The sequence below is a fragment of the Corvus moneduloides genome, chromosome 12 (genome assembly GCF_009650955.1).
Source record: "Corvus moneduloides isolate bCorMon1 chromosome 12, bCorMon1.pri, whole genome shotgun sequence".
Lineage (NCBI taxonomy): Eukaryota > Metazoa > Chordata > Aves > Passeriformes > Corvidae > Corvus > Corvus moneduloides.
Window position 1 is genome coordinate 15,341,891 of NC_045487.1, and position 24,617 is coordinate 15,366,507.

Consider the following 24,617-nt stretch of genomic DNA (forward strand, 5'->3'; position numbering starts at 1 on the left):
ACTGCAAAGCTATTGCAGTAAATATCCAAAATTTCAGTCATTGACCATGTGTTGGCTCCTCTCTGATTTGCAATAAATCCTTTGGGACTCACCGGAATTCAAGGTTTTACAGCTAATGCTTAGACAAAAAGATTTTAATCTTCAGTCTACCAGAAGGAAGTCCAGGGAAATAAGCCTAATTTTGTCTTTGCCAAAAAAGAAGCTCCAGCCACCAAATCCACCACCAGGACAAACTGAGTCTCAGTATTTAGAGTGATGGTTTGTTCAACTCTAAACCATTCTGATGGGTTTTGTTCTTGTGTCAGATGTTGTGGTACCACTAATACTAATACTAACAGGTATTTGGAGATGGGAGAGCAGCTGCCTTAGCACAGCTACCAGGAGCTGGCTGAAGGGGATCTTTCCTTTGGAAGGAAGTGGATATTTCCTTTGGAGGGTATTCAGCCACTGAAATACAAAGCCAGGTACCAATACGAGCATTAGTTCACATAAAATGCACTCTTTCATCTCAGTATAGTTGTTGCTCTGACAGTTTAAGCTTCTCAAATACCATCTCTCTTTTTAATGAAGAAATTGCACACTCATGTACAGAAATCACGTATTTACAGCATAGAGCACCTATTGATACATTTTGGTCATGTTAACTGAATTTGGAAGTCTTCATAAAGTGAGAAATACAACGTTTCATTACACAATTACAGCTAATTATTTTAGAAATACAGTTTAAATGCGAGTTATCTTAAATTTATTGCTTATCTGACTGGAAAGATCTAAGCAAAACCTGAAAATCATAAACCCTTCCAGAACATTATATTTTATGCAGTCCAAAATGTGACACATGGGGTCTTTAATAATTCACTGCTTGTTAACATTAAACAACTGTTAACATGCTCAAATAATTAGTTATGCTTGCTTGACATGTTTGCATCTTTAATAATTGATGCATTTATCTTAATTACTAACAGTATTATGGTCGTAATATGCATCTTTTTTCTATCTTAAAATTTTAACAAAAACTGACTTTTTGCCAAAAATGATTATCCTCTAAGTTTTAATTACTCATTGTAATTAAATTGCAAGCTGCAGTATTTTATTAAAAATATCTTTCACAAAAAATACTTAATGGAAAAGAGGTGATTTGTTGTTTATGCATCACACTTAGTAAATATTTCATAAGTTTCATATTACCCTTTCAGAGCAGATATAAAAAACATAACATTCTTAATATAAGAGTCAATTTAAAAGCTGCTATAGTAGTCTTCATTTCTCCTCCCAAAGGTTTGCAGAAGTCAGTGAATAAAGGAAGACAAAAAAAACAAATAAAAGATGTGATGGTGATTGCAAATTGGGTGCCCACCGTGACAGGAACCAAGGTTGAAGATGTGCTGGTGAGTACATCACATGTTCTCCACTGGAATTAGTCTGACTTGAAATAGAGATGAGCATTAAAAGTTTTTTTCATTCTTCGGTGTTCTTCTGATTCAACTTTCACTTGCAGGCTGCTAATAACAATAGTGGCAGTAGTTTGACTGTAATCATTTATTTATTGCAATGCTGATAGAGATAGGGGTGAGCTTTGTGTCAGCCAATTTGAAAAGACTGTGTTTTCAAGGCCTTGCCATTGCCAAGACAGGCTGGTTCAGATTAAGATGGCCGTTTCTGGTCCCTAAATGTTGTGGAGGCAATTACCACTCCCATGGAATGACAAAACTTGTTAATGATGTAAAAGAATTCAGTCACATCCGTGTTCTGGTGTGTGGTTGTGTTCCTTCCCAAATGACACATGAAGATGCTTGAGAAGGTGTCAGCATATTGGCAGGAAAAAGTCCATTTGTGAGACAAGAATGTTGTCCAAAGTTTTAGATTTACACCCCAAAAAGCTGTGTATTGCTGTTTCACAGGGCTACGTTTAGCAAGTGACTAATGAGTGCCCAGCTTGTCTCTGAGGTAGGTGGTTTCTGAGGAGCTAATACTTGAGCTGTGAGCCAAAGTCAGCCAAAACACTGCATTTTTAATGACAAAATGTGCCTGGGAATAGATCTAGTATAACATTTTTTTTAAGACGAGTCAGTAGACCTAAGGGGCAGAAACCTCCCGAGTCAGACAGTGTGGGCAGGGAGATTGTGGCCAGATCCAGAAGTGTCTCCTCCAAGCCATCAACTTAGATGTATTCTTTCAGCAGGATGTACTCAAGATATGACCCTTTGCCAGAAAAACAGCGTGAGATCAGGGGGAGAAAAGTGCTGAACTGAGATGTTGAGCTCTGTTCTCTCTCCTATCTTTGGGGGCTTTCCTGCCTGCACTGGATACACCCCACATCTGTATCCTCAGCTGCCAGCAGAGCCTCTGGTGCTTCAGCTTCTGCAACACCGTCAACACAGTGGTGAAGATTTGAACCGACTGAGAGAACTGGATATAGAGCAAAAGCAATATGAGGCTTAGTCCCCAGGAATCACTCAACCAAACTGCTGGAGTGTCTCACAGGCAGGGCTGTTCTCCCTAATGCCATGATGTCCAGCACCAGCTGGCACATCCACTGCGTGCAGGTGAAAATGGCAAAACCATGGCCAAGGCCTCCCTTCCCACTGCTTCTTCCAGATTCACCGTGTGCTTTTAATCTATCCTGTCTCTTCTGACAGGTTTAGAAGATTCTCACTATTGCAAAGTCCTTATGTCCTTGACATGGTGTTCTTCAAAAAGCAATTTCTAGTCTGATTTTAGAGTTAAATAAAAATTTACACATCACAGATCTATTAATCATTTTTTCCCTTCTGTGGGTGTATCTTCAGTTTTCAGTGATTGATTTATGTGGCCAGATGGGTGCATTTGTTTCCTGCTGTCTTTCAGTCCAGCAGAATCCATGCATGCTGTGCAGTACAGTGGGCTTGAACTTTCACTTGAAATGCACTACTGTACATAAATCCTGAATACTATTCCTTCTTTGGAACAAATGGGATTCAGATGTGGATGTGGCACAAGCTGAGGTTTTCCTCTCAGTTAGTAAAGAAGCCCTTCCTTTCAGCTTTAAGAGGAAAACTTCAGTATTGCAGGAAGTCCTCTTCATGTCCTCCAGGTTTTTGCTCCAAAAGCCTCTGTCACCACATAACCTGCGGAGGCTCATTAGCTCTTGCCAGAGAAGCTGATTGTGGGGAGAGCAATCTGTGGTGTACATGAGCATTTATGCTGACATATGCTAACATTGTAAAAAGTATTTGCATATTGTCAGGTCAGTGTTCCCACAGCCTGAACTGTGAGAACAGGGATTGTGAAGACCTGAGAGGGGTTCTGTGGGAAGAGCCAGAACTGGAATAGAGTGGACATAATAGCTTGATTCTCAGCAATGTTTTATGCAAGGTACTCGTGGCCGTCCTGGGCTCCAGTAGCTGAATGTAAACCTTGATCCAGATGATGCCGATGCTTGTGATGACAATTCCATCTCTGACAGGGGAGGGGAAGTCTCAGAAGCAGCAAGTTCCCAAAGGCCATGTGAAGGCAAGCGGGTGGTAAGAGAGGGAAATCCAAATGAATGTTCCCACTGAGGGACCAGCTTCAGAGCATCCACATGTGAGAGAGGTCTCCCAACAGCACAGGCAGGAGCTCACACTTCATTAGGCCAGGAAGTCTCATTATGACATGCAAAGTCACAAGAAATTAGCTTCAGAAGTTTTCCCACTTGGGGAGTGAGTTATTTTGCATGTAAGGTGTGTGTATTTCTGTATGAAATGGAATTTTTTGCTTCTTTATGCAATTAAAAGATAACCTCTTCTGGTTTATAATTCATGGCCACTTTCCCAGCCCTGGTGGTGCATTAGGGAGAGGCCGATAGAGCTGCGCTGGTGAAAAGGCTCTGGTCAAGCAACAGCAGATATTTGGTGGGAGCATCACTGTGGTATGACAATGTTTTACACTTCCAAAGAAAGAAGATGCAGTGCAAAATCAGTGTTTTGAGTGGTCTGTCTTGCTTCTACCATCCATTTATCTTGAACTTCTGTCTAGTTTTTTCAGTTTTTAAGTCTTGATATTGACTGAAACTCTAACCCAGACTTGCTAGAACACAAGTAAGGCTGTCCTGGGTGCTGCTGCCAAAGCAGGAGTCCCGTTTTCAGAGTGTCTTACTGTGTCACCCAATTCAGAGCAGGAACTTTAATCAGAACCTAGCCAGCAGGGCTGTGAGGTAACCTCTGCTGCTGGAACTGCTCAGCCCTGCTGAGCTGGCACTTTTGGCATTTTATTTCCTTTTTATTTTAGTCTGAATATTAGGAAAAGAGTTTGTCTACAGCTGTAGCAAACTCAGTTACATGTTTTATTCAGAACCCTTAGGACTGGCTTCCCATGACCTGCAGGAGCTGGCAGGGGACACTGCATTTCCCAGAGCATGTTCCCTTGGGACCAGCCACCCATGCTGCTCACTACTGGAAAAGGTTTGGCCAAAACTTGGGCTCGTTCCTGTGTTCACTGATGCTGGTGAGGAAGGGAATGAGCTCCTTACGAGTTTCATGTAGATATTGAAAGTGCGAGTGCAGAGAACAAAGGGTGGCCAATGGCTGGAAATGATGGCAAGCACTGATGTGCCAAGAGGTGGATTTCCAGGAGGGGCCTGTCAGAAAATACTGCCCACAGAAATATGGATGCTTCCCTGTGAACTCTATGATTTGCAAAACATACATATGAGTTTTACAGTATTTTCAATATGAACACGTTCATGTCTATGACCCAGAATATTTCAAGTGTGAGCTAAATTCTTTCTGGCTCACTCAGGGTTTTGACATTTGTAAGTCTTTGCTCGCTCTAGGAGTATTTTTAATGGCTTGTATTAATTCAAGGTGTCCCTTTATGAACTTAAAATTAAAAAAACTCCACTACCTTTTAATGACATTTCCATTTATTCAGAATTATTATTTAAAATCCTAAATTAGCATTCTGCTCTTCGATTCTGACAGAGCCATTATATTTTATACTACAAGAGTTTAGTTAATTTTAAGTTATTAAACCCCATTGGCTGCATGAAGTGAGCATCTTTAAGCAAGTTTCTGTAGTTCAGGTGCATTCCAATCAACTATGACTGCAAACTTAATTCAAAAATTTTGCCTATGTTGCTTTTTATCCTTATATGTGACAGTTATTATTCTGAGTTTCACTTTCTGGCCTGAGAAGTTAAATAGCAGCTGCACACAGTAACAGCAGTATGGGGAGCAACCTGTCCTGTGCAACACAGCTCTTCAAACTGAAGGCAGAGAAAATCACAGAAATAAAAGTAAGTCTTTTTTTCTGAAAGAGAAATTTAAAAGTTCATGATATAAGCTTTTCCTATATAGGAAAATAATTTCTTCCAGCAGCAATATGTATTTATTTTGCATGTAAAATAATTTTATTTTGATTTTCAAAGCTATTTGTTTCTTTCAATTGTCACCTGGCATGACTTAGGTAACATTCCAATTTCTTCGTGAATTAAGGATGATAATTTCTTCAGACATTTAAGTAGGGAAACAATTTCAAAGCTGCTTATCTTACAAAGTGACAAATAGTAGGTGGGAAGGGCTTTGTATGGGTGGGGTCTAACAGTCCTAATTGACTGCAAAGGAGCACAGTGGGGATTAAAATAATGTATGCAAAATGGGTCAGAATGTAACAGGAAGTATGGACACTTTTCTCTTAAAACTGAAATTACACTTCAAGGGCAGCATGAATATCTAGCAATAAGCATCATTTTAAAGCCCTTCAGCTGCTGTGACTTCAGGTGAAATTTGCTGCAAGCTATATAGATCTGCTTTAATTATTTTTTGAATCTGCAAACTCTGATCATTTGCATGCATTGCTAATACACTTGTCTCCTGAAACCTGAGCTGCGCAGTTTGGGCTTTCCAGATTTATCAAGTGAAACAATTCAGCTAATATCACATTAATTTAATTAACTTTAATTTTAAATGACTTGCTGGAGCACCTAACAAATGTAACATCTCCAAGACATTTTAGCAGATAGCTGTGGCTTTGTTGTACGCTCTTGTCTTCATAGTGAGAAAACATCTTGTTAGCATGAAAGGCCCCTCACTACTTTAGAAGAGAATATTTTGTTTATACTCTAACGTTTGCCTTGATTGCCTGGCTGTCATTTCAGAGGTGAAAGAAAACAGCAAAAGTGCAGATTGGTGGGGGGCTGATATAATTTAACATCTGCACTGTTCTGCAAAGATCTCTTTCAATTTCAAGTGGTATTGATAATTTATCTCATGTTTGGGATATCCACAGGGAACTGTAACTTGGGATTGTGAGCACGCCCAGCTCCTGGACTGCAGTGGCTTCAGGAGAGATGGACCTTTATTCTTGCTGAAAAAAGCACCAGGCTGTATGCAAGGTTGGTCCCAGAAAGGAGGGCAAATGTGGTACTTATTCTTCCATCACTTTTTTTTTAAAGATAAAAATAGTCCAAGGAAAATTCAAACTATCTAAAATCAGTCATCAGGTCTTCAGCTGTCCCATTGTTGATTCAATGTTTAATGTCAACTACTAAATATAGACCAAAATATTTTTATATTTATATGAACATATATATCTAAAATATATCTAATGGCTAAGAAGGCTGTCCTGTCTGACTGCAAGGTAGGTGCACTAAATATTTCAGAAATATAAATATAGTCTGTTCCAAACACTCACTTTACAATTGCAAACTGGAAAAAGTACCAGAGATAAGGCCGTAATCCATGCGTGGACACAGTCAGGAAGATAAAGGCAAGAAGCTTGTATAGGAGCAGCAGTTTATTCACATTCACTTTTCATCATACATATACATTAAATATTAATAATACTGTATGAATATTCATCTCTGTTTAATATTCATTTATACACAGAAGTTTACAACCGATCCCTTTAACTTTTGGTGCCAAAACCAGTGTTCAAAGGGTTGTGCTGCCATTGTTTCTGCAAAACGTTTACATTTATCTGCTGTAAAAGAGGCTGAATGGCACCGAAGAGTGTCGTGTTGAGTTTTAAAATGCCACAAATAACAGATTTATAGATTTTTCTAAATACATTATTTTACCTTGACAGCATTAATCATTCATGCTTCCTTCTTTCATTTTTCTACCTGCAATGGATTATTGAAACAGAAAATAACAACGGGAAAGGCTACAAGCAGTATCAAAATGTCAAGTTTGTACTTACAGTTGTATGTGCGTAGACAGGGTCAAGAGCCTCAATTATTTGTATATGTACACAGTGGTACTACATGAAAGGTTATGTCACCTGCAGCTATTTTCTTGCAGATTTAAATAGGACTGATATTCAACTCCACAGTCAGCCACTGACATGGAACATAGAATTGTAAAATACTATGAACTCTTATGTCAGGACCTAAAATACGAACTGGGTGATTGCAAGGTGTTGCTGTGGGCAATCCCATGTATTGCAGTGTAAGTCCTTTAAATTACTTTGTGTTATCCCTGACCTGTTCTTTTCATTTAAGCATAAGCCAGAACAACATGGAAGTACTTTCCAGGGAGAAGACAAGCCCATTTTTGCCGTAGCATTTGCTTGGGTTTTGAGGGGTTGTGCGGTTTTCTTTTCTCTTTTGTCTTTTTTTTTTTTTTTTTTTTATTCTTCGCTTGTTTTGATTTTTTTTTTAATTTTGGTTCTTTTATACTTTATATTTTCATGAATGCAGGTGTGAAAATTTTATGTTAAAAAGCTTATTTTGCATATTATTTTAAAAGTTATTTTTCATAACCCAGGTATGATAATTTTAAAAAAGCCAAGAACATGTCTTGCATGTTAATGAAGTGCAAGTCTTATATCAAAACTGGCAGCAGCATTATTTGGAGTGGGATGTGTGGTGGAGCTAATCAGTATATTTTCACGGTGGAGGAAGGAGGAGAGAAGCTAATCAGTAGATTTTTTGCTGGTGATTTGCTTATTTAGGATATAGTTTAAAAAAAAAAAAAAAGAAGAAGAAAACAATAGCATGGAGTTTTCTTGACCAAGCTCCTTGTGGCTAATCCTCACTCTTTTGAAAGGTCAGCACGAGACCTCCAGCTCAGAAAGTCTTATTTTTGAAGAAGTGATTGATATAAAAGTACTTTATATCTTTAAAGCAACCTATTAAACCGGCAGTAATAATCGTATAAATCAATATACTGGTACATCACTGATGTATGACAGCATGAGGGACACAGGTAAAATTGTATATTCAGCTTTGGCATTGACATTTGTGAATTCTTGAGAGTAACTTACTACTTCCATATCTTTAGCCTTAGAAAAAATAAAGCTTTACTGAAGGCCTAGCTGTATAACATTTATGTACTGTTAAGCTTGCTTTGATTTAAATTATTTATAGATAATGATATAATTAGCACTGGGAAATAACTATCTTAACAGACAAAAACATTTCAAAGAATAAATAAGTAAATTATTAGATATTAACATCAACCTCTCTATCGCTAGTCAGGTAACACAAACCAGATGCATATGCTGAATTAATAAAATTGTAATTGCAAATTTATTTTGAGACATACCATACACTCTGTAATTGTGCTAATTCATCTTGCCAGTTTTTACACTTCTGCCACTAGAAAATTCTGTTCATTTTTGGTTCTTGTCAAATCTTAAAATACAGATTTCACTGTCTAAAAGTACATTGGAAGTAAATTAAGGCATTAAATATTGCTGAATGAATATGATTTTTAGAACTTACTACTAAATTCTGTTGCACACCCAAGAGTTTGATCCCTTCTTTCTGGGAGGATAAACTTGGTCATTATTTCCTCTGGAGCAAGGCATTGCCATTAAATAACGCACTTTCCTCTGGTTTTCACCATTTTAGACTTTTTCTCCCCCGTTATTTAATCTCTAGAGTTTTCTCATTCAATTATAAGAGATAATTGATTTTAATAAGTGCTAATTGTTCTGCAAAAATTCTTAATATGTATACAAATCCTTATATCCACACACGGAGGTATTCATGCCATAGAATTTAATATCAGTTCCAGGGAAATTACTTTGAGCTGCTTAACTGAAATAGCAATGACATGAAAATCCTGAGGGCTCGTGCTTACAAATACAGCAGGGAAAATAACTATATAAGTCAGGATCACTAATGTCCAGGTGGTGCCTTTAAGTTTTAGGACCATAATTAGATCTATCTGATGGGTAAAATACCAGGGAAGGAGAATAGATGGTCAGAGGGAGGACTGAAAGAGGGAGCAGTGGGCACTCCTAGTTCGTCTTCCTGAGGGAGATGCCTTCAAAATGGGAGGTGCCTCCAGCAAAACTGACTTCCAGGGAAGGGTTTCTGCTTGGTGCACCAGAGTAAGCCCTGGGACACATGGGGCCAGGGTGGCCAGGGCTGGGAGCACTCCTGCCTGGTGTTCATTGTGGGGTCCTGCAGCCACTGCCTTCTGGTGGGTAATTTGGCTCCATGCTGGCTATCTGGGGAGGGATTATTGTGGGAGGTTTGGGGGTTTTTTTTCCCATGCTTTCTTTCCTTTTTTTCCACATTTTCTGCAAGAGCAGGTTTCATGAGTCATGTTAAAAATATTTTAATACCAGGGCACGACTGATTGACCATGAAGAAACCTCCTCGTGATAGTCAGTATACTCCAAGTAATAATGTAAGTGAATAATGTTTTACAGTCACTTTGCATCAGTCTCTTCTTCCAGGTCCAATCCATCTGTACCCAGTTAGAAAGGACTCCTCCAAGGCAAGTTATTCATGAGTTCTTCCCAATTCCCCTCTTTAGATCCTGTAAACAAATCCAATCACTGGCTGTTTAACATTTTTATTACATAAATTCTAACATGCAGCAGAACATTACTGGGTATTGCTAATAATGGTGTGCATTTCAGATGTATTCTCTTTTTGTCACAAAACCCCTTAAACCATATTCTAATAACTGTGTATAAGATATAATTGGAAAGAAACATCACATTCAACAACCAAAAGAAATATCTCTGTAGTGCTTTTTGTTGTTTCTGTTTTCATCTAAAGTAACCACCAGGCATTTCAGTTCCTTCAAGGAAAAACAACCCATGTCTCCTGTGATAACCCAAACGTGCAGACATGCTGATAAATAAGATACGTTTACAGTTCTTTTATTACTGTATTCTATGACAAGATCAAATAAACAGTATTTTGTGGAATATTACAGCTTACAAGAAAGCTAAGCTACTGTCCAAAGATGCTGAAAAATTCCAGTATAAATACACTTTATTTTCAGCTGGCTCATGGATGATTAGGGCATCCCAACACTTTGACAATTTTCATATAATACTATGAAGAATTTCATGATTTCCCTTCATCTTAGTGCTGCTGCCAGCTCAATACATCTTTTTCTAGTAAAAATTATACAAATCTGTGGTTTTTACTTTTCTCATACACCATAAATCCTCAAGATAGTTTCATATATGTTAACTACAATCTTTCTTCCCCCCACCTCCCCTCCCTGGGGTTCAACCAGCAAAACCTCAGATATATTACAGAAGAGGAGCAGAACATAAGGAAACATCACTTTGGTGAGATTTGAGGAATTTCTATTTATAAATATCTACCTGTATTTCTTTCACATAAACAATAGTGAAAGACCAGGAAAAGGTTGGGTCATCAACTGGCATCTGTTTCTCTGCATGAGATGTCCCAAGAGAATAATATTTACTGAGCAAACATGAGTTACATGATGGACCATAATGTGGAGTTTTCAAATTGTCTTGGCAGCTGTTCACCTGTTGAATAGCTCTGTGACTTTTTGAGGAATTATTTGCTTGATCCTGTCAAGGCGAAAGAAAGAATTTTGATATATACAAAAAGCCATCTACGCTTTTCTCTTCAATAATTTCCCGTCACAATATACTCATTTATGAAGCCTGACTTTACTGATGAGAAGGGACAGGCAGATCTTTGGCCTTAAGAGTTTGGCTCTGCCTTTGTTTTAGAGGACTTTCTTTGGGTTAGATCTCTGATTTTTCCTGCTTTGCTTATCCTCAAGATATTCCCATTGCTCCCTGGGCCTCCTGGCAGCCCAGCTGCCATGAGCCTGGTTATTCCTCTGTTAGAAGGAAGGTGTTTCTTACAACACCCAAACCCTGTGTGCTCTCCCCATCCCTTCCCACGGATCCCACTGACCAGCTCTCCAGGAATCATCATGGGGGGTCTGTCCAAGGGGGTCACCCTCCAGCTTCCTTCCAAATTGGTGGTGATGCTGGGTGGACATGCTGGGGTCCCTGCCTGGCCCCTCTGCATATTGGGGAAGAAAATCCAAATACAATTTAAATGCTGTAAAACTGGAAATCCCACCAAATCTCATTTCCCTGGTGTTCTCTTCTGCTCTGCTCCTTTTTAACTTTACCACCCATAGTGTAAATTATTATGAGAAAAGGCTAGCAGAAGAGGATAATACCTTTTTTTAGTGTGCCACTGCCTGCCATTTCCCCTGTTTTTCTATTACTCATAGGGGTTTATTCTCATTTAAAAATTCTATTTACTGTCCACTTATGCTTCCTTTCTCTCTGAATTTAATTTTTAAGTGCTTTGATTATTTGAGCAATAAAATTTCCTTTATGTGGGTCAGGGGTTTTTTTGGCATAAAGAGAAGCTCCTTGTAGCCTATCCCAGTAAGAAGATTTTTGCATGCAAGGAATAGTTACTATGTTTTGAAAAACAAAGACATGAAAAATACCCCCCAGTTCAGAGTGCAACCAGACTGTCTGTTCCCACGTTGAGGGCTAGCTGTGTTATCCACTCAACTACCACAACTTCAAAAGGCATTCAGAATGCAGAATATAATTTACTCTTAATTTGTACTTAAAAAATTTAATCCAGATTAAATGTAGATTAAATGTCAAAGATGGAAACAAATCTCTCACTGGAGAAAGGTTTGCACTTTGGATACATACCTTGAAGCTGATCTGTGTGAAGTCCTCAGAAATGATGGTGAGAGTCCCAAAAGCTTAAAGATGTCATTGTGCAGGATGATGACTCTGAGACTGACATTCTGCAAAGAACTTTTTGAAATGCACCAAAAAGCTTTTCTTCTGTCCCTGAATCATGTTGTGGGTCCAAACTGGCTCCTAAATTAGGTAGGCACATCTGTTGACTTAAAACATGCAATCTGCACCTGGAAGAGACTAAAAAAATTATATTTCTAATTTTGACAAATAGTTATGTTTTGTTCTCTCTGCCATGAATTAGGGCACACTATCGCTCTTTGTTTCTAGCAAGTAACTGAAGTATTATTAAGATTTTCTTTCCATTTCTTAGAACTCCCCAGGGTCTATAGTTTTCTTGGCAGAAACTGTTGCCATTAAATATGCTGTATGTCAATGCAGCAGTGAGGTGGTTAATTTTGACTGAATATTATGCTATATAACCACTTGGCATTTAACTTGAAAAATGACTTTCTGCTTCACCTGTCAGCAGCCCAGTTCTCATCAAATAAGTGAGTGAGAAAAATTTTTAAATTTCAATTTCCTGATGCTATTAGACACTACTTCTTCCATACTTAAACAGTTTAGCAGTGCATGTACATGTTTTGGTATTCATGCCATGCATCACACTACATGCTATTACAATAGCTTTTTTGTTTAAAGGGTAAAGAGATGCATGGATCTTTATCTTGGGGTTAGGAAAATGTATTGCAGGAACATGGCCAATCAGGTTTCTGAATAACTTTGTAACATAGTACCATAACCCTGGTGCAGTGCAAGGAATTTAAAATACTAGGTGCCTATGAGTCCACAGAAAGAAAGCATTCTAGATGGAGACACCAGCACAGCAATCCTGCACTGCACTTCCTCAGAAAACCGGTGCCTCATGGAGTATTCATCTATTTTAGTCTTTCGGCTGCCAGACACATAATTCTGATAAATCATGCAAAATAATTTTTTTTGCAATTTCAGTATATTTTAGAGATTTAAATCATTGTAACTTAACATTAGTGGTAAGTTTCCTTTGTTTCCATTTCCAATACAAGACCAGTTTTCACTGACGGCTAATATATCCCCAAACAGTAAGTACACTGCATTGGGAGAGGGAAGGCATTGAGAGAAGGAATCAAATTAAATTTCCCCATTTCATTTTCATTTCTTATGCTTCTTCACACCATTTTCCCTTTACCACTACCAAGGCTGGAGACATTTTACTCAGGGGAAAAATGCACCATCTCTGCTGAATTTCCTTTTAAATTTTTGCAATTTTTTAATAAAATGTATAAATCCATAGTTATAAAGTAACACATCAAATATCATTTGAAATAATAAATATGAGCAGGTGTCACTAAAGTCAAAGTCATTATTATTTGTTTATTCATTTGGTTAGTCTTGACAATTGAGTCAGTACAGTGGGTTACAGAACAGTACGGACAGTTTGGTTCAGCAGCATTTACTGTCTTAAAAATAGAAATATAGCAGCCAGGTGGTACTTAGGGATCCAGGGGTGAAAAATACACACTGGTATTTTAAGGCATTCTTACAGTAAAAAAAAAAAAAGCAGTGTCAGGGTAAATTTTATTACTCTTCAAGAAGTACCAAGTTATGGATTGGATTAATATGTCTGGTATTTTCATTTTATTGTAGTGTAACTTTGCTAAAATAAAGAAAGTTTCATCAGCTTGAACATAAAGCCCAACCATGAATGAGGCCCAACATTAAAAGAACTGCAGAACTGCCAGGTGTTTTTTAAGTGCCTCTATTCCTGGTAACACTCTTCAGGGGCTTTAGTCTTTCCAAAAATGTGTGTTTTCCCAGCTTGCAGCTGATCTCCTGAAGCTGTGGAGGAGAGCAGCCCCAGCACATGACTCTGCTTGGAGCACCACAGGGATCTTCTGCCTTGTTGTAGGTTTGTGGGCACAAACCCACATCTGGGAGAGAGCACAGTCTCCTGAACTTTTGATATGAATTTGTAAGAAAGCAAGGTTGTGTGAGAATATTAAAAATACCTTGTACCATATGGAAATAAGTATGGTGGTTTAGAGACAGTGACAATAGGAACACCATGCCCTTAGGGTTGATTACAGTTATGCTCCCAAATTTACAGGAATTATTATTTAATGAAACAGCAGTAGACACTTCTAACCTGTGGGTAAATTAATATACTGCTTGCAACTGAATGTTGGATTTATTGCTTGCCCTGGATTTACCCTGTGGTCATTGAGCAGGCCTTGCCCTTCTTCTTCATCCCTGGCAGCAGACAGTGGAGTACAAGATATCCCCTTTAGTGGGCTGATTTTTCCCCACAGAAATATCTGCTCTGCTTTCCTAGGTTGAGAAATGTGGAAACTCATCAGTAGGTGTGGCATTCTCTGTGTAAAGTAGAACACATTTTACTATGCTGATAGAAATGAGATTTATTTTTTTCTCTTCTACATATGAATATACACAAGTTTAGGATTATGTTCTATAGGGTCTGCACATGAGCATAGTAGGGTTCTTACAGGACTCCACATCCTATGGACAGTTACTTCTGCTGCTGTCTGTGATCAAATATCATATCCATGTGGTGGGTTTTGCTCCTAAATCCTCAAGGGAAGGGTACGAGCTCTACAAACAACCTCCTCAGAAGATCATCTGCATTGAATCAGTGAGTGGATTGAAAATTGCATCTTCCAGTGTCAGCTGGATGCTCCAAGGTTGACAGAAGTACTGGGATTGTGAGGCCATGGACAGCTTGAGGAGTCCCTGTTCAGCCCCTGCACAGGTGAGGGTCTGTGACAGCTGGACACTGCTTCTTTCCCAAGAGCTTACAGGGCTCCATTTGGAAGTGACCATGGGGGACAGCAAAAGTGACACAGAGAGATGAATTGGTTGTCTTCAGTCCCAGGGTCAGGGCAAAATAGGACTGGTGTAACCAGAAGAGTGAGAGCAAAAACTTAAAGCAACAAGGTGCAAAAATCATTGTGCTATCCCAGTTGGAATCTCTGGCCAAAGAAAATGTCACTGTGGTGTTGCACCCATGCCAAGCAGCTCTTCTGGGAGGTGGCTTCATTAGCATTGGCTTTGCACTGCTCAAGGCACACAAACGGATGCTTCCCTTCCTTCCCAGGGACTGTGGAACTCACCAAAATAATGTTCCACATGCCAGCATGTCCTGCAGAGGCCTGTGGAGGGATGATAATGGCTGTAAGACTTGTCAAAGTCTAATTAGTTACTCACAGAAGAGAGATCTCAATTTTTTTGGCCGAATCCCTTTTGTTTGGAAAGATCCCAAACCCCTGCTTCCTGGGAGCTTGCCTTCGTTCTTAAATCCTCAAAGGGCTGCCCCATGGGATGACAGATTTTATTTTTAATTTTTTTCAATAATATTCTGCTTTACAACAGGATTTTTTTTTCAAGGTTAGATAAATGATAATTAGAGTTGAGTATGTTCTAACCCAATGGGTTGTATGGGGTGTTTCCTCGCTGGCCCCCCTCCTGGCAGCACCAAGGGGAGTGAGTTCATATATCACTGCAGAAAGCTTACGAGTCCCCGTGAAGCATTATGAAAATTGCTGTGCACAGCTATTTTGTTTCTGAAAGACAAATTCTGTGCAAAAGGTAAGAGACAACAGGTGAACAGATGTGGTGCTGTTGTGGCAGTGCAGGTCTGTGCATCAGCTCCTGTACACATGGTGAGAGCATCAGGTGAGTGTCAGCCAGCCCTGCCTCCTCCTGCCCTCCAGCCATAGATAAAGAAATTCAGACAGAGAAATGCACAAATACCCTTATGCAAAATCCCAGCCAGCTGAGGCTTTTATTCAGATTCATTAGTCCCACCTGCTCAGATTCCTTGAAACGACAAGAATAGTACTTTCCACCCCAGTTCCTGTTGATGGCTGAAGCCCCAGAGGCTCATTGAGTGAATGAGACCCACCTTGGGATAGAGACCCCCAGATCTGCTGTGTGTGGGGTCAGCTCCTGTGGGAACCTGGGGCAAGCCTGCCCTGAAGGGTTCAGGGTCAAAATCTAGGTTGTCTGGATTCACAAACTTTCAGCTGGAGGGAAAATGGTTACAAGTGCTCTGATTCCCTCTCAGTGCAGTAACACAGGGAGAAAGACCCTATCTCCAAACTCGGTTGTCATCCGTTAACATCTCATCCTCCACAAATTTCTATAATCATCATTGGAGGGTATTTGCAAATATTTAAAAATGCTTTCTCTTCCTTCAGGAATTTTTATATTGGGTTTTATAGAAGGTTTATAATAGAGCAAATAACAGTTTGGATGAAATTCTGGGAATTCTTCTGTAGTGTGCTTCTGCATGATAATCATTATGAGATTGCTTCCCCACTGCTTGTTTAATGCAGCTGTCCAAGTTTTGTATTTACTGGGAATCCAATTTGTTTTAAGAAATTAACAAAACAAATACTTAAAGTACTGTGCTGAACCTATCATAAAGTTTTTATTCGTTTTGGTGAGAAAGAAAAAAAACATTATAGTTTTTATGGAACAGCATTTGAAGCCACATTTATGAAATTGAATCCCTACCAAAATAATTTGCTCATGTTAATACAGTTGTCGTATGGCATTGAAACAATTATTCTGTTGGTTTTGTCTCCAAATTGTGTCAAGCTTTGCTGTGGCAGTGGGCAAATATCTGCTCAGAGAGGCAGGCTGGCTGCTTAGCTAGAGCAACAATGCCCTGACCTGCAGAGATGCTGATGGGACTGTGTGATCCTCAGATCCAGTGACTATTTATGGTCCTCAGAGGAAGGAGTGCCCTGGCACTCACAGACAGGGCTGCCAAGTCCTGCTGTCCCTTCTGTAGCCCAGCACATGAGATAATATCTGTGCTCTTCAGGGCCGGCACTGTTACTCCCTGTGATCTTGGTCACATCTCTGAATGTCCTTTGCTTAAAAGCATTGGGGAAAAACCAGGTCTCTCTGGTGACAGGAAGACTGAGCATCTTGTACTGGGCTTTCCAGCTCATTGCTCTTTCCATGTGGCCTCTGGAAAACTTCCTCCAGCTCAGTGGTGACTATAACTCTGCAGCAGGTCCTGGTGACTTGCTGTGCTGGGAGTCATTGCAATCCCCCCTGTCAGCCCCAGGACCTGCTGCACCAGGGTCTGGTTCTCTACCTCTCTCCTCTCAAGACTGTGCAGATTTGGGTCTTTTTAGTCATGTGCAGTTGTAGGATCAGTTTCTCCCCAGAATAGTCTGTCATTTGCTACCAAATTCTGAGCTCTCTCTGCAGGATAACCAGAATGGCGAGCCACCCCTGTTTTTCCCAGATATCTGCTGGCATTTTTAAAACCAGCATGTGTAATTGTGCTCCTAGTAGCATGGGTAAAGGGTATCTGAGAAGTCCATTGGTTGTTATTATTGTTTCTTTTTTTAAGGAGAAAATACTTGCTAATTGTAAAAATTCAGACTTGAAAAGTAATACCTCGTACCAAGCTTTTCAGGTAGAAGGAAGGTCCTGGATCTTGGAGACCTCCAAGCTGTTGGATGAGACTGGTGCCAAGCTCATACCCAGTAGGTTACATTTGTCTGTTCTTGGCAGCCCATGCTTTTTATTTCAGTTTTAAAGTATTTTAAAAAATAAACAAAATAAAAAACAACAAAAACAAACCTCTAGTTCTCACCTAACACGTTTGTAAACCTTGCACACTTGCTTCCTTATGGATATCTCTATGCTTGATCGGGCAGCCAGGGCAGTACCCATACATTGGACTCTGTTTTTACAAGGGTAAACAATGAGCTGTGAGGCAGCAATGAGCTACAGGCCCTTGAGAAGAAGGCTTTAATTCTACCCAAATTTCTCTCACACAGTAGCCAGTCTGTGGCTTCAGAATATGAACCCTGTGCCAGTGAAATTAGCAGGGCATGTCCATGGAGCCCTTATCACACCCCGCAGGCAGAGTAGGGGGGTACAGGCAGAGGCTGTGGAAGAGCAAAATGTTGGGTACTGGTTGTTTACAGCTGTGATGGCAACAGACATTTTCTAAAGGGAAAGGATAGGGCCAAAGGCAGGATGTGCAACTGTTGATTCAGCTTTGCCTTTTGGGGAGGAGGGGAGGTTGGAGGGCTTTTTTTGCTTCTCACTGCACAGGGCAGGGGAGCACGTCCTGGGCTGAGCCACCCCCTGGACCTCCCCAGAAATGGAGCAGGGTTGCACTTCTGGTAGGAGGGGTTATGTTTGTTAGTTTGTTTTTTATCTTTTTTCCTTTTTCCCCCTCAGTGATGCAAACTGCATTAGGCTTTCCAGCTGCTTGTTGTTTCACATCTAGAAAAACTTCACTGGGCAGTGAAGGGGTGAAAAAAGGTGTTCTGGCAATGAGATGTCTCACTGGTTTCTGGAACTGGGACTTTAAAACCTTTCTTAATCTGGTGGCTGAGTGTCTGATTCAGAATAGGCAAATGTCAGATAATTTCGCTGCCCGTCTGAAACAACAAAACATGCTTTGGTTTAAAACTAATCCACAGCGCAACTCACCTTGCTCCAAACTGATTTGAGTCACGCATCTGTAACATTCCTGGGTCTACAAATACCTATGACTTCTGAATCAAATTGTTTGTATGTTGATTTATCCCAAACTGCTAACACAGCTACGTCAGCATTGTCAGTTTGCTCCTCTCCTTGGAGGAACGTGCAGTACAAAAGTTTTATCCCTGTGATGCTGACAAGGATGTGATCCCACCCTCCGCAGGGCTGCTTAATAACTCTCTCACTATGTTGTGTGTTGGATGCTAACAGCAGGAAGCATTATTTTAGAAGATTTAAATTAGCAGATTTTATTTACCACACCAGTATTCTCATGAGGCATCTCACTTCTATCTAAAAGGGTTTTAAATTATCAGCTTTTATTTATTACAATGGTATGTTCCTGATTTATCACACTTTCCTGCGTCTTATTTACTCAGACCAATATGGCATAAAAATAGCTGTGTAATATAGAGAACTCAGAAACACTCGTGAATTTTCTGAAAGCAGGGAGGAATTGCAAACAGTTGAAAATATCACAGAAACATTAACTGATACAACTTTTGAGTCCACTTTTGACTGTATCTGCTATTGAAAGCAATGAGGACAAGAGGACCTAATTTAACAGCTTTGCCACTGCTAATGAAAGCAGGGTTTGAATTAAAGTCTAAAATTTAAGGCTACTGCAGCTGTCTTTAAGACTCTAAGTTAAAGCTATACCAGTTGCAAGACAAACTGATAGGAGCTTTTGGGCTTTGTGTCATTCAGGAGACTGATGTCTAGTTTCAGATGTCATTTCAGTTAGATCCCTCTGTAAAGAACATTTAAGAGTATCTCATTTTACTTTTTTCATCTCTGTAACTGCTTCACTTTTTTTTTACTTACAGAAACATCAAAAGGAATTCAGGCTCACTTGGTCATAGTCTGGACATCAGGTTTTTATAGGAACAAAGAAAGATATGGTGCGCCCTTCACACATGCTCATATTAAAAATTTATTAGGCAAGTTTCAATATCTTTCAATTATTAGGCAGATTTTAAGGCTCTTCTAAGTGGTACAGTAGTAGCAAATGCCAGCTGATATTTTATAGAAATATTCCAAATAAAAATACCATTTGATTGTAAGGGGGAGCAGAACCTCCAGGAACATATCTTCATTTTTGGTAGTTTAGTCCACAGTAGCAAAAACCACATTGTACCAATCAGATATTTAATGAGCCTCTAACTCCATTTCTACCTTATCCCAAAGGTATAGCAAATAGTGCTGCTTTTTTAAAATATCAAGAAAACATCATTTGCTCTAAAATGTCCCTAAAAGCAGGTCTAAATTGCCAATAAAGGCTAGGTAATTGTATCAGCATGGATCAGAAAGCATTTCTCAGAACTGATGAAATAGTTTGCGGTATTGCAGAACCTGAATGATGCTCTCTGTACATTACACTGGAAATATCAAAGACTGGTCTCAGTTTAATTTGCTCACTAGTGTGTATTTTGGATTCTCAGGAAATATTTCTTGCTAATGTCATTCTGTTTTTCTTCAAATGTAATTTGTTTGGGTCAGACGATTTCTGCCATGGAGGGTTCACTTGGAAGAACTTTTTTTGTTTGGTTTTCAATTACAGAATACTATTTTTCCAAGAAAATTGCATGTTTTAAAATTCTCAAATCCTGTATTCTTTACTGTATTCAAGATTTTAAACATTTCAAATTTGAAAAATAATAATTTGCAAGATTGTTGCCCAACTTATCAGCTCTTTCTCAGTAGTTATACAATCATTTGACAACCAAACACACATACAGTATAAATATTTAAGAAAAAGTAAATTCCATTAAGCTGCAGTGTGATAGATGCAGTAGTAGGTACTTATCTTTGAAATATTAAACTCTAGACATTTATATCTGTACAAAAAAGAGTTTCCTGCCATTTGATGAGAATTATGTGCCTGGCACTAATAAAATATTAAACTCCAATTTAAAAGATAAGTATCTTACCCACTTTTTTTCATAATAAAACATTTTACAGTGCATATGAGAGCTAATATGCATCAGAATTTCCATACAATACTGTATTTACAAACTTTTATGAAAGTTTTGTGTCTGCATTTATTAGTTGCTGTCTCTATTTAAGCACTTATTATTTCATATAATGACATTGTGTGCTTCAATAATGCATGATAGAAGGTATACAAACAGGCTTTATTTTTTGCAGCAGAGTTTTCTTTTGTTACAGGCGACTGGTGCTAGTTAATTAAATGTAGATAGCCCCTGAAAATTGCATTATCCTTTTCTGTCCCTATTATATAAATTAATGTCAAATTGATGCAATGCTTCATGTTTAAAATAATAGATACATGTGTTAAAAATTATAGCCTGCAGTTTTCTTGTTTGACAATGCATTATTTTCAACTGGAAATGTCAGTTTCTAACCTTCTGTCCAGAATACTTTGCAAAGGGCAGTAAGCATTAAGTGTTAGTTATCAAATATAGTGTCTTTGAAACATCAACAATACTATTTGTAGAGGAAAAGTCATAATATAGAGACTTTCTGCTTTGAAAATAATCTCATAAAATTAAATGTTCAACAGATGGTTATCAATAAAATGAGAAGTTCCTTTGAATGAAGAAAAGTCACCTTTACCTGCAGGTGGATTTCAGCGTCACCTGCTCCATTTTCAGCAAGTGGCTCATTTGCCTTTTCTTTCCCAACTCTTTATATAAAAAAGTGAGAATTAAATTCTACTTTTTTTTTTTTTTTTAAATCTCAGGTATCACCCCTCAAAATCACCTGAAAGCTGCAAAAGCATAAATATATTTGTCATTGTCCTATCAAACTTCACAATCTCCCAGCTTTGCTTCACTACCTCAGTTGAGCGATGTCATATTGATGCCGTTAAAAGAAGTTGTGCAGTTAGGGTGTTTTTTCCTGTTCTCATAATTATCCTCTTTTTCAATTTACAAAAATATTTCATTAGACTCTTTGTACTACAGCTTTTTGTATTGTGATCAATGTCAGTAGACAACTCTGCCTTTTTTTAATTACTGAACTGGGTGATTAGAGTTAATAAGCTATGAGATGTAAATACTGCCATTTCAAATAAACAAGAAAGCACTTAGAAACCAAAACAAAGCATTTCACTGAACTCAGGCACAACATCCTCTGAGAGATGTGTGGCATGAGTGATTCAGTATATTACTTGCTGTAAAGAAGGATGCACCTTGTTACTTTAAACAGCAAAATCCAGCAGCAAGTTTTCAGGGTTTGAGATATTCTTTTAAAAGGTGCAGTTTAAAAACTACCATATTTTCAGATCACAAAGGTCTTTTGTTTATATTTTCTACTTTCCAACCAAAGAGACAGTCATTCTCTCATAAAAATACTTTACAAGAACAGCTTTGGTTTTTACTTTTCTTCTGGAAAGCACACTCCCCCCTGCTCTCAAAGGCAGCAGGTTTCCACAGAGCTATCCACTGGTGCTGTTACAAAGCAGAAAACCTTTCTGTGTGTATGTAGTCTGTAACAGTTAAGATATGGCATATATAAACTTGGAGTTTGGGTTCAAAACTAAGAAAAACTGGTTTTTAGAACATTAGGTGCATGTTGGTATAACAAGGAAATTTCCTTCCACCTTATGGATCCTTATATTTCTTCCTGCAAATTCTGCAAATATGGATGGCAAGATCCATATACTTATGTCCTTGTGCATCACTAATAACTTTACTGGCTTGTTTTTAAATCAGTTATATATATTGAGTAAGAGTTAGTTAGTTGTAAGATGTATCCATTTTTGCAGTTTCTGATGAACTTTCCGTTAATGTCCTTAATGCCTATTTTTACTCTTTTCAGCAGGTACCTATTAACATTGCAGTGCTTTGTAAACTCCTTAATAATAAAGAAAACATGTTATGATCATAAAACAGGGGAAATGGTGCCTAATTGCAGCCAGGATAAACTGCACTTAATATCTGTTGTCAACAAAGCAATTTGCCTGACGATATCTTTAAATCCTTTCCTTAAATTGTTTCTAGCACAAATTAGTTTAAATGGTTACTTTCAAGAGCCCATTCCAAAGAGCTGCCTTTAAAAATAAATAAATAAATAAATAAATAAATAAATAAATATGAAAAGCACCCCAACAATTAGGTAGGTCCGTGTTAGCAGGCTGAGGATTTATTTAGTTGTTTTTCGTGGAGGTCTCTGCGCTCACTTTGCCGAGGCTGCAGCAATACCCTGAGAGCAGCGAGCGCTGTGTGATTCCATTAGCGCGGCTGCCCAGTGCTCTACAAGGTTACCTGGCTGCTGCCCCGGGCACTCCTGGCACCCACAGTGCGCTGGGACAAGGACCTGCTCCTTCCCTGCAGCCTCTGGATGAGGGGCAGGGCCCCCAGGAGCTGGGGCCGGTGCAGTGCGTGGTTCTGGCAGTGCATGGTTCTGGCAGTGCTTCCCTGCTGTCGTGGGTCCCTCCTTGGACTGCGGCTCTGGATCTCAAGGGCTGCAGCTTCACTCTTGCAATTGGGGAGTTTTCATTTCTACCCTTCTTAAATCTTTCTGCATTGAGATTTCAAGTCAAATGTGTTTCAGCACACTTTTCCTGAGAAGGCAGATTTACATATGCATTAGGTTCATTTTATCGGAGTACACACACAGCAATGACACATCTCATTGACAATGTGCTGTCTGATGGATAACTCCGTACAAAACACATATTTGAAAGGAAAATTGGAGGAGGAATAGGATTAAGAGTCTGTACATAAGTGACATCATGTTTTGTGAAGATGAACTGCAGGAATGTCTTGCCCTACTGCATAGTCTTGGATTATTCAAAGATCCAACAAGTGTTTTGTGAGTGTAAAAAACTCCTTGCTGCCCACCATCATCAGGCAGAAACTGCTGGGACCAAGTCTGGCCATATCTGAAGCCACTATATGCTTTATTTAATAATGAAAATACTAAAAAAGCTTAATCAAACTTTGATTTTCAGTGCCACATTGCCGCATGGGACTAACTCCATGTCCAGGCACGGCAGGATTGTGGCTCTTTCTCTTCAAAGGTGAGCAGCAGTGCTTAAATATTGTGGTTTAATTGTGTCCTGAGTCCTGGGTAACAACATCATTTCCAGCTGGGTGGCTGCTGTGGTCCACCTGCATGTCTCTCCTGCCAGGCTGGTGATGGGCAATTTGCTTGTCTGGAGGGAAGTGGGGTGGGAGCTGGCACAGCTTTGGTGGCAGTGGCCCCTTGTCAGCTTTATAGGGTATCAGTGGCTAAGAGTTGTGGAAGATTTTAGATGCCAAAGTGTGTGTTCTAACATTCCTTTGAGAGGAATGTCCATATACTGCCAGCCATCCTTCTTACTGTACTGCACAGGCTTCTTCCTACTTTCCTTCTTTTCCCCCTTTCTGTTTCTTGATTGCAAGGATTTTTAATAGTTTAAAATATATGCTGCTCTGACTCAAGGTAGACAGTTGCTTCTCTATGTCCATGGAAAGAAAAAGAATTACAAAGGAAAAGTATAAATATAATGCAGTGGTTTTTCTAGGGGAAGATGAATTGCTTCTGGGATTTATCACCATCACCAAGGATGAATGGGGCAGCACCACCTCCAAAGCCCAGAACTGCAACCCTGAAAATCCGTGGCATCAAGCTCAGCAACCTTTTCAGGCTTTTCTTGGACTGGTCACCCAGGATGTTCCCTTGTTTATTTTTCTGCGGAAGGAAGATGTTACCCATCCTGTGCCAAACCTACAAAATAAAAATGTCTGATTAATTTCATGTAGACCCTGATCTCTGCTTTGTGGTAATGGTGTTTTCTGTGGAGATAACCTTGGTCACACTCAGGTGTGTGACTGCACCCACTGCACGTGACCTGAGCTACACCTTTGCTGCTGGTTCCTGCTGGTCATAAGTGAAATCTTGCACAGAAGTGCACTCCAGTACAATTTTACCTTGGGAGTGAAAAATGCTTGGATTCCATCTTGGCTTGTTCATTTAATGTCTCGGTGAGATAGTACATATCTTTGAATTCCTACCTCAGGTTTTCTCTCTATAAAATGGCACAATAATACTGTCTCTGTGCCTTTCAAGGAGAGTCTTCTAAGGATCTGTTAATAAATGTCAGTGATGCACTTTAGAGATCCTCTAAGGAGTATCCTGTAGAAGTATACTATGAATTATTGACTCTCTCTTTCTGACCCACTCTCTAGCACACATTCACACTCCTGAAATCCCTTAGAAATAAGGTGCTG

The 24,617-nt window shown here is 39.2% G+C and overlaps 2 long non-coding RNA genes across 2 annotated transcripts; both read left to right on the forward strand.

Moving 5' to 3' along the window:
- The first annotated feature begins 336 nt into the window (after positions 1-336).
- Positions 337-6,347, forward strand: LOC116450081. The gene is made up of 4 exons (XR_004242668.1): positions 337-464; positions 1,279-1,388; positions 5,120-5,254; positions 6,247-6,347. It is a non-coding gene; the product is annotated as an uncharacterized LOC116450081 (long non-coding RNA).
- An 11,197-nt stretch (positions 6,348-17,544) lies between these two features.
- On the forward strand, positions 17,545-24,144 carry LOC116450139. The gene is made up of 2 exons (XR_004242683.1): positions 17,545-23,425; positions 23,912-24,144. It is a non-coding gene; the product is annotated as an uncharacterized LOC116450139 (long non-coding RNA).
- Positions 24,145-24,617: the final 473 nt, after the last annotated feature.